Source organism: Pinus tabuliformis, chromosome 9, assembly GCF_031772625.1.
Source record: "Pinus tabuliformis cultivar Carrire ecotype Pingquan chromosome 9, CPIR1, whole genome shotgun sequence".
Taxonomy (NCBI): Eukaryota; Viridiplantae; Streptophyta; class Pinopsida; order Pinales; family Pinaceae; genus Pinus; species Pinus tabuliformis.
Genome location: NC_142307.1, coordinates 196,024,495 through 196,035,354, shown reverse-complemented (window position 1 = coordinate 196,035,354; position 10,860 = coordinate 196,024,495).

Here is a 10,860-nt window from a genome sequence, read left to right as displayed (position 1 = left end):
GGTCTAAAGAAATTGGCAATTAGGTTTGGTTGGTACTAGTTCGAAACCTTATATCTACACATTATTATATATTATATCACAAATTAGAGAACAAAGCACATTTTAGAAAATTATACATTCATGTTGTGTAGTCAATTGAACTTCATGGACATGTGGGATTCTTAAAACATACTCAAGAATTTGTTTCATTTTTAAAAATTTATATGGCTAATTGTCTTATGCCAAATCATTGTTTTTCACTTCAATTTAATTATATTTAAATTAAGAGGCAGGTACTAGCTACTACATAGCACTTGTTTATATACACAATATACAATATATCAATTCTATGAAAAGTATAAATTTTTTATATATACACTATTAAAATGTTTTAATTAAAAATAAGAAATAATTTTAATATAAAATAATTTTAAAAATAATATATATATATATATATATATATGAGTTTAAATGACAGAGGTTAATTTAAGGTGAGTACTTAAGAACATACATATTTTTAAGGAATAATTTTGTTTCCCTTTTAATTGTTTTTGTTTCTTATTTTTAAATATTTATTTATACAATAAACAATTTTATATTTTTAATTACTTTATTTTATAGCTTAAGTGGGTCTAATGGTTAAGATTATGTGTTTCCTCTTAAGAGATCACAGATTCGAAACCAGAGGGGCTAGAGTATGTATTCCTTTGTAGAATTAGTAGTGAAATCATTGCACAGAGGTTGATCTTTTGTCTCACAAACAAGGGGGTCTCATACACCAATTTGATGTCTGGCCATCAAGGTTGGAATTTGGATTTCTCTTAACCCGTCATATAATGGAATTTGGATTTCTCTTAACTGGAATTGCGCGGAGGTGGGTCTCTTGTCCCACAAACGAGGGGGTCTCATACACCAATTTGATGTTTGGCATCAAGGTTGGAATTTGGATTTCTCTTAACCCGTCATACAATGGAATTTGGATTTCTCTTAACTCGACATACAATATTTTTTTTTATGTTTTGGGTCCTGACGCCGTCAAGAAATGTTATGTTTAAAATTTTTCCCTTCAAAAGTGATGTTCTCATAATAAATTAACCCCTCACCAATAAAATTTCAATTAAAAATTTAACCTTTAATAACATAATTATGCTAAAAAATTTCACATATATATCACAAGAAACAAAATTAAGATAATAGACAAATGACTTATTAAATATTGAATCTTGGTTTGAAATTGCATAGAACACTCACAATAAAATCTTTGGAACCTGAAACCAAATGTCTTTGACTTTGACATGCCATTGCATTTGTATATATGACATGTTGGGTTGTGTTATATTCTTTCCACGACTAGCCCACGTTGTTAACCGGGGGGTTAGAGGGGGGGTGGAGCACCCCCTTCGTTGCGCCGATTCTATAGCAGGGGGGGTCACAGGGGGTTTGAGGTGTACTCGTAACCCTACTTTATGGGGTCCGAGGCAACGCCCAGGAAAATTTTGGTTTTGGACCCTATGTTAGGTTGGGCGGACCCACCTATGGTTTTGTGCATGATTTTCGCACATGGTTTTGGACGCGATGGTTTTCGGTCCATGGTATTGGATGCTTCGGCATGTATAAATATGTATTGTAACATTGAAAGGAACATAATGAAAAATCAAGCTGGTAGTCCCGATTTTGGGATCTAGGGGAAAATCTCTGTGTTTATGTGTTTTATGTGTTATGCTCTCGCATTGTTTATTTTCTGTGTTTTAGAATTCGTATGCAGGTAATATCTGTACGGAGTTAAAACCTACATTTGGTATCAGAGTTGTTTTGGCTTCAAGGGGACGCCTTTGTTGCTGAGGGGTTTCGCTTGGGCCTGTGGTAGACCCTATTCAGTGGGAGATCTGCGAGATCGATTATGGTGGTGAAAGAAGATAGCGAGCAGTGGAAATATAGAGATCGAGAAATTTAATGGTCAAAGTTTTGAGTTGTGGAAACTCAAGATGGAGGATTTGTTGGTGGATAAAGATCAGGGGATCGCGGTAGATCCAGGAACTAAACCAACAGGAGTGTCTGATGAAGAATGGAAGACGTTGGATCGGAAGGCAAAGAGCACAATACGATTGTGTGTCTCAGATTCAGTATTGCCGAATGTATCAGGGGAAGCTACGATGAAGGCTTTGTGGGACAAGTTAGGGACTTTGTATCAATCTAAGTCTCTGGTGGATAAATTGTTCCTACGGAAAAAGCTGTATAACCTAGGATGAAAGATGGAGACTCGGTGACAAAGCATCTGAACGCATTTAATACTGTGGTAAGTCAGTTAGCGTCTGTTGATATTAAAATTTCAGATGAAGATAAGTGCATCAGCTTGTTGTGTTTTCTACCAAATTCGTGGGATAGTCTGGTTATTGCAATAGGTAGTAATGCAACTACCTTGAAGTTTGATGAAATAGTTTCATCCTTGCTGATGGAGGAGATGAGACAAAAAAATACGAAGAGCCAGAATAGTGATGCCTTGTCTATATGAGGATGGTCCCAAAACATAAACAAAAATAAGTCATCGAGTGGGAGATCTAAATCGAAAGGGAGATCTAAATCTCCAAGAAAACCTATAAAGGTGGTGTGTTGGAAATGCGGAAAGGAAGGGCACTACAAAAGGGACTGTAAATCTAAGGCTGCTGATAAAGGAATGCTCCTTCTACAGAGGTGAAAACAACCTCAAATGAAGGTGGGGATGTGTACTTGGCTTCTTCAAGTACACATGTAGATCATGAGGCATGGTTGATTGACTCAGGTGCATCCTCCTTTCACTTCACTCCCCACAAAGAGTGGTTTTGCGAGTATGAGAAATATGATGGTGGCGATGTCTTCTTGGGGGATGACAGGAAGGCTAGAATCATTGGTCGTGGAAAAGTAAAGTTGAAGCTGCAAGGTGGAAGGGTTAGAACACTTCCGGGTGTTCTACATATTCCTGCACTAGCCAGAAATCTGATTTCTGTTAGCAAGCTAGATGATGCAGGTGTAAAAATAGTGTTCGAGAAGGATACCTGCAAGATGGTTCAAGGAGCACTAGTATTGATGCGGGGAGTTTGGATTGTAACTCCGTACAAGCTACAAGGTAGCACTGTGGTTGATGGGTGCAACAATTCTGTGGTTCCTGAAAGTGGAGCAGAAAATCTAGTGGTCTCTGGAGAGAAGACCATGTTGTGGCATCAAAGGCTTGGACATATTGGAGAGAAGGGCCTTCGAATACTTCATGGTAAGAGGACGAAACAGATATTATAACTTATGCACAGTGATTTGTTTGAACCTATGAGGGTTCCATCACTGGGTAAGTCTGTGTATTATGTATCATTTATAGATGACTTCTCAAGGAATACATGGATATATTTCCTTAAGAATAAATCTGAAGCCTTTGACAGTTTTAAAGAATTTAAGGCTCTCGTGGAAAATCGGATAGAGAAGAAGATAAAGGAGCTAAGGAAAGATAATGGTGGAGATTTTTGCAGCAAGGAATTTGAAGAATTTTGTAAGAAATGTGGTATAGCATGACAGAAGACTACTCCATATACACCTCAGCAAAATGGAGTTGCAAAAAGAATGAATAAGACGTTGATGGAAAGGGCAAGAAGCATGCTCAGTGGTGCCGAGTTAGGATAGGAATTCTGGGCAGAGGCGATGGATACTGCATGTTACATGGTCAACAAGTCACCTTCATCAGCGTTGGAGGATAAGACTCCACAAGAGGTATGGACTGGTAAGAAACCCTCTCTTTTACATCTGAGGGTATTTGGATGTGATGCATATGTACATGTTCCAAAGGAGAAACGAACCAAGTTGGATAGTAAATCTGAAAAGTGCATCTTTATTGGGTATAAGGATGGTTTAAAGGGTTATAAGCTTTGGAAGGTTGTGTACAGCCGAGATGTGGTGTTCAGAGAGGTGAAAGATGTTATTAAACATGAATTCCAACCAAAGGAAGCTGAGAAGATAGAGTTTGAGCTAAAGGAGGAAGAATCAGACTCTACAGCAGAGGAGAAATCATAAGAGGAAGAGCCACAAACTCCGGCTATGAGAAGATCAGTTCGAGAAAGAAGGCAGTCAGAAAAGTATAGTCCATCTGCTTTTTGTTCAAATTTTTCTTTATCTATTACTAATGATGATCCCAGAACTATGAAGGAAGCAATAGATTCAGAGGATGGAAAACTCTGGAAAGAGGCCATGGTTGATGAAATGGCATCTTTGCACAAAAATGAAGCTTGGGATCTGGTGGAGTTGTCGGCTGGAAGGAAACCCATTGGCAACAAATGGGTGTTTAAGAAGAAGACAAATGCAGAAGGAAAGGTGGAGAAATACAAAGCTCGGTTGGTAGCAAAAGGTTATTCCCAAGTGTTGGGAATTGATTTTGGGGATATTTTTTTCTCATTTTGCCAACGTAACTTCTATTAGATTACTTTTATCTGTTGTTGTTGCTTTTGATTTTGAGGTAGAACGGATGGATGTGAAGACAACATTTCTTCACGGGGATCTAGAAGAGGAAATATACATGAAGCAACCTAAAGGCTTTGCGGTGAAGGGTAAGAAAGAACCGGTATGCAAGTTAAAGAAGTCCCTGTATGGGTTAAAACAGTCACCAAGGATGTGGTATCAAAAATTTGATACATTTATATGGGGACTTGGCTTCACCAGAAGCAAAGTGGATCACTGTGTGTATTTTAAATTAATTTGTGACCATGTTATTTATTTGGTCTTGTATGTGGATGATATGTTGCTAGTTGGAAATGACAAAGAAATTATCCAGGATTGAAGACCCAATTGTCCTCCAAATTCGACTTGAAAGATCTTGGTGCTGCAAACTATATTTTGGGCATGGAAATTAAAATAGATTGTACAAAGAGGAAGCTCTAGTTAAACCAAAGGAAGTATGTCGAGACAATACTACAGAGGTTTAATATGCAGGATAGTAAACCGGTGAAGGTTCCTATTCTTGTAGGTGTGAGGTTATCTGCTGAACAGTGTCTCAAGACTCAAGAAGAGGAAGAGGACATGTCCCGTGTTCCATATGCAAGTGCAGTTGGTAGCCTGATGTATGAAATGGTCTGTACTAGACCAAACATTGCACATGCAGTGGGAGTATTGAGCAGGTTTATGTCAAAACTAGGGAAGGAGCACTGGACAACAGTGAAGCGGGTTTTCAGGTATTTGCGTGGCACTAGTGATTATGGTTTATGCTACCAAGGAAGACCAGGATTGGACAAAGTGTTGGATATTCATGGCTTTGTTGATGTAGACTGGGCTGGAGATCTGGATCAGAGAAGATCTACAAGTGGGTATGTGTTTAACCTATTTGGAGGTGCAGTCAGTTGGATGAGTAAGAAACAATCTATAGTGGCACTATCAACTACAGAGGCAGAATACATGGCAGCCACTCATGCAAGCAAGGAAGTAGTTTGGTTGCAGAGATTGTGTTCAAGTATGAGGTTAATATAGGAAGCTATAAGGATAGACTATGACATCCAAAGTGCAATTTTCTTGGCAAAGAACCCTGCATATCATTCAAAGACAAAGCGCATTGATGTTCAGTATCACTTTGTGAGGGATATGATAAAAGACAAAAAGGTGTTGATGGTAAAGGTGGACACTTTGAAGAATATTGCAGATGCATTGACAAAATCTGTGAGCTCTGAGAAGTTCTCTTGGTGTAGAGAAACAATGGGCATTTCAGGGCTAGAAAAATGACTAAGCTCTCTTGTGGCCCCCTGTGGAAAGAAAACAACAAGTGGGAGAATGTTGGGTTGTGTTATATTCTTTCCACGACTAGCCCACGTAGTTAACCGGGGGGTTAGAGGGGGGGGAAGCACCCCTTCGTTGCGCCGATTGTGTAGCGGGGGGGTTACAGGGGGTTTGAGGTGTACTCCTAACCCCACATCATGGGGTCCGGGGTAGACCCACCTATGGTTTTTTGCATGATTTTCGCACATGGTTTTGGATGTGATGGTTTTTGGTCCATGGTATTGGATGCTTCGGCATGTATAAATATGTATTGTAATATTGAAAGGAACATAATGAAAAATCAAGTTAGTAGTCCCGGTTTTGGGATCCAAGGGAAAATCTCTATGTGTTATGTGTTTTGTGTGTTATGCTCTCGCATTGTTTATTTTATGTGGTTTAGAATTCATATGCATGTAATTTCTATATGGGGTTAAAACCTACATGACATATGACTAAGAAGATCTTATGAGATATATAAGATGACTAACAAAGTAAAAGTATTCATTATTATCAATAAAAACTCAAAAGTAGATTAATTAATATGGTTTATGTTATGGTCTACATAATCTAATATATATTATTGGATATAAAGATAAAATATACATTTTACTATAAATATTTTTGCATTGCTTTGGATCATAAGATACACTAATATTAATAAGATTGAATGCATATTATATAAACCTTTTAAAAATTAAAAAAACTAAACTTATAATAAATTGACCATACGAATATTAATAAAATTGAATGCATAGTATCTAAACCTTTTTAAAAATAAAAAACTAAACTTTTAATAAATTGACCTTGTGGATCTCCTAACATCATGTCATAGGATTATGTTATGCTTTTCTCCTTCATTATTACATTCTCACACAACATTGAAGCTTGAACATGTATGAAGTACTAAAGGAAAATTAAAACAATAATTTGGTCGGTGCTTTATTTTACCCTACTCCAATGTGCCTCATATCCCTAACATGTTTTCCTCCATAAAATATCTTAACCTACCTTGTTAGATATGTTTGTGTTATGCACCAATGTGTAGCTATGTTTAGTACAATTCAAAATCCATTTTCTAAATAAAATAATTTAATGGGACCTTATGCAATGTTCCTTGTATAAAGATACATCAATGCAATGGTCTATTTAGAGCACACTAGAGCAATGGTATGTTTAGTGCACATTGCACAACAATCATTTTAAAACTTATTATACTACACATTGTATCACTTGAATCAATGTAGCTATTTTATTTAGTGCATTAACATTTTTTTATTATCAAATGTTAGCCTAATGTAGTGTGCATGGCATTGTACAAATGGGTGCCTCTTCCTTTTAAATTGTCATTTTAGCAAAATTTAGGTTTTGTATTAACCCTAAAACTAGCATGTTTGGTAACACAATGTACATGTGTGTTGTACTTAATAACAAGCATCAGGAAAATTATATGTTTTCCTTACCATGTTGCATCTTTTTCAATGTATGTATTTTACAAAAATTGAGCCTGGGAGGATGTATAACTATCAAGAGAGAGAGGGGTGTTATGAAAATGTAATTGTCAAGACTTTAAAAGTTTATGTGCTCGAAAAAAAATCTACTAAAAACTTTTCCATGTCTATTCACCTCCACTAAAAAGAGAACAAGAACAAGTGTGTTTGTTAAAAGTTTTATTAATTGGTGTGTTCTTTCTAGTGCTTCCTTCTTTGTTGGGGGGCATTCTCTTACTTAGCTTCTATATCATGAGCTCAAGGTGTCATGAGAGCCATTAATATTATTACCCTTTCATAGGTCTTATGGAGTTGGTGCCTAAGCCAGACTTGTGATTTTTATGATGGAAAGTAGGTATATATGCTTTTGTCTCTTAATATTTGATGTAGTTTAATTGTTCTATATTTTGGTCTTTTTGTCAAATTTTGATGATAAAATTTTTTGAAAAAAAATTAATTTTCCATTATTTATATTTTGTTCTGAATGCATAAATGGATTGAATGTCCAAAGAAACCTTTACAGCACTTAAATTGTGTGGAATATATAACTAAAATTTACAATCCAACAAATCCATTAACCACAAAATTTACTAAAAAAAAAACCAAAACATTAGATAATTAAACTACACTTTTACATTTTAACATCATCCTAGATTTCACAAAACCCTTTATCCACATACAAAGGTATAAAATTATATATTTTGTGAAAAAAGAAGAGGAAAGAAAATTACTAACTAATATATTGAGATTCCATCTAAAAGTAAATGTGAAAAAATAATGTACTTGTTTTTTCCAAGTTTGTTTGAAGTTTAGTGCTTTGATATATGAATGCCAATATACTTTTTTCTTATGGGTTAATGAAAAAAATTAAATTGTATATGAATGATTATTTTTTAATCATTAATGTTTAATTAATTTAAAATACAAATAAATTTATTTTTATAACTAATAATAATTTAAATATGAGGAACTCACAAATTTAGGATCGATACAGTTATATTAGTAAATATGATTGATATATGTTTATCATTATTTTTTATCTTTTACAATTAATGGGTTGATTCACATGGTGTTATTTGTTATTTGATAATTTGTGTGGTGAATTCATCATTGTATTAGGTAAATGTAAAAGGATACATATTGATAACCGGAATAAGAGATAACTAGAATATATCAATATATTTCATTTATGACCATTAGATAAAGATTTAGATTAAAATATAAATAAATATAAGAATCTTCCCTAAAAATTACCTATCAACATAAATAAAAACAGCGTTTATAAAAGATCTCAACAATTTTCATAACAAAAAAAATAAATTAATATATTGTATAGTAAAAGTAAGTTTTATTATACACAACCACATTCAAATTTCTTTTTTTATTTTAACGATGTAATTAAAGAACATTATTATTTCAGATGTAACTAAAAACAAATTGATTGAATTATTCAATTTGCACGAAGAAAACAAGGCAGATTTTGCTATTTTTTAGAAAAACAATTTACTACAACTATCACGTTATTATTTTTTTAAACGATTCCAACTGACCCACTCATCTTTTTTGTAATTTTTTATATGATCATCTCATTTCTTATTACATTCTTATTCTTTTATCTCCATATTAAACTCAAAACATATTCAAACCAAAAAAAGCATAAAATAATAAAACAAACTAAATCACCCACCCAACCACATATATTTATACATTATATTTGCTTCCGCATTAATCTTCAATCATTATACCAGAGGATCAAAGTTTAGGATGCCTCATTATCACTCGTCTAATTCTCAAGAAAATAAAAATACTAAATTATATATATTTACAAAATCTTGATATGAAATAAGAGAAAATTTTGTATAGTGATTAAAAGTTTCTGGAAATTTATAATCACTTCAATTATTAAAAAAAAAAATTATTAATAAAGTGAAAGATTAAAGTCGTCTCTCAAGTTTCTTACCACTTCCACTTAATCGATGAATGGTTGATCAAGTTTGCAACGCTCAGCGGCTTTTGAAAATCGGGTGGGAATTGGAAGTAAAAAGATGTTTCATTTACCATGATGATGATTGCCTGGAATATCTCGTGGGACCACTGCCTACAAGGATGCCATGTATGGATTCATATCATGTCTTCCATGCCATGTTAACAAAATATACATATATAAAATATTTTGAATAGTAATGGGCTTTGAACCAGTCCACCCTAGTCTCATTATTATGGCTTACCAGAGGGCCTTTGTGGGTAAGCTGAGAGAGGAAACGACAGTCCGTCAATTAGGGTTTGATGCCTGAAAAGGGCTAGCCAAAACAATTAGGGTTGGTACTAGTTGCAAGTGAAATACGTTGCATACTATTTTAGATACCTAGATACGGGTCAGGAGAGTCAGGGATTCTGTCATCAAGTAAAGCAAGGCAGGGGGATGCAGATCATGATGATCGTGTTTTTTCCCTCTATCTGAATTCAACCACCCCTCCCTTTCAATCTCCTAGTCTTGGCTTGTCCGCAATGGGTTTTACTCTTGGCTTCCAATCCTGCTTAACCCAAATCAATTAAATGTCAGTCCCTGTCCTTTTCATTCAATTTCACTGGAATTGAATACCGTCCAATCCCGGATTTTTGCATTTTTTTCTCTCAGAAAAAAAGCAGAAATGCATTATATTAAGACATGGTTTTTGCCTTTCCGCGTTTCTCCTTCCCTGAGTCTTATCAGAGAAGTCTCTACCATGCTCTCTCACATTTTTCTACTGAGCGCTGGTTTTCGCTATTTTCCCATGCAGAATTGCTTATTACGTTGACGAAAAGGAGACGCTGCTCATGGGTTTCGCTTCTGTAAAAGGTCAGTTCCCCGCTTCTTCGTGCATATGCTTTTTCCTTTTACTGAACTTGTATGGAGCATCTTATTATGAATCATTGCTTCAGTGATTTTTAGTTAAATTATCCATGTATGTCTTATCCTAGAACTATGGACAGTCCTATGAAAGCCTATCTTTCATGCTAGATTCGTTACAAGCTCTCCATACTCAGGAAGTCCCCTAGATTGCAAATTTTCCCTGTCCCTCTCCTCACATGTTTAAGGATTTTCTTCAAAAACTCAGGAATCTCATCGTTTTTTACAAGCCATGCTCAGATATTAGATTTAGAATTGGACAATGATGGTGTGTTTTTGAGATTTACTGCTGCTGTTTTGCATGCCTCTGAGATCACAGCTTTTAATCCTCACGAGCCCCCCTATGCTGAACGGTCTCTCCTCCCCTCACCGGAAAACTTTTTCGGTGTCCGTTTTTTCCTTCCGGTCTCCTCAGATTTTCAAACTGTCATTGGGATTAGAATCTAGCATGTGCCAAAGTATCTTCAAGGCCCGGATTTTTGCATTTATCTGTACAGCATATTGTTTAACTTGGTAAATTTGTTTTGACCAGTTTATCCTTCATTCAACCAAAAAAACCATTGAATATGAGAACCAGAAATGTACCTGGACACTTAATTCCTTCCCAGCTTGCTTGTGAGAATAGAATGTCATATCAGCTGTCTCCTCATTATTCATTCATGGAAAACTGCTGTCCTCGTCAACTTCGAAGGGCATAACTCACTACTATTTTGAGGTCTTATACAATATACTCCATCCATCTATTTG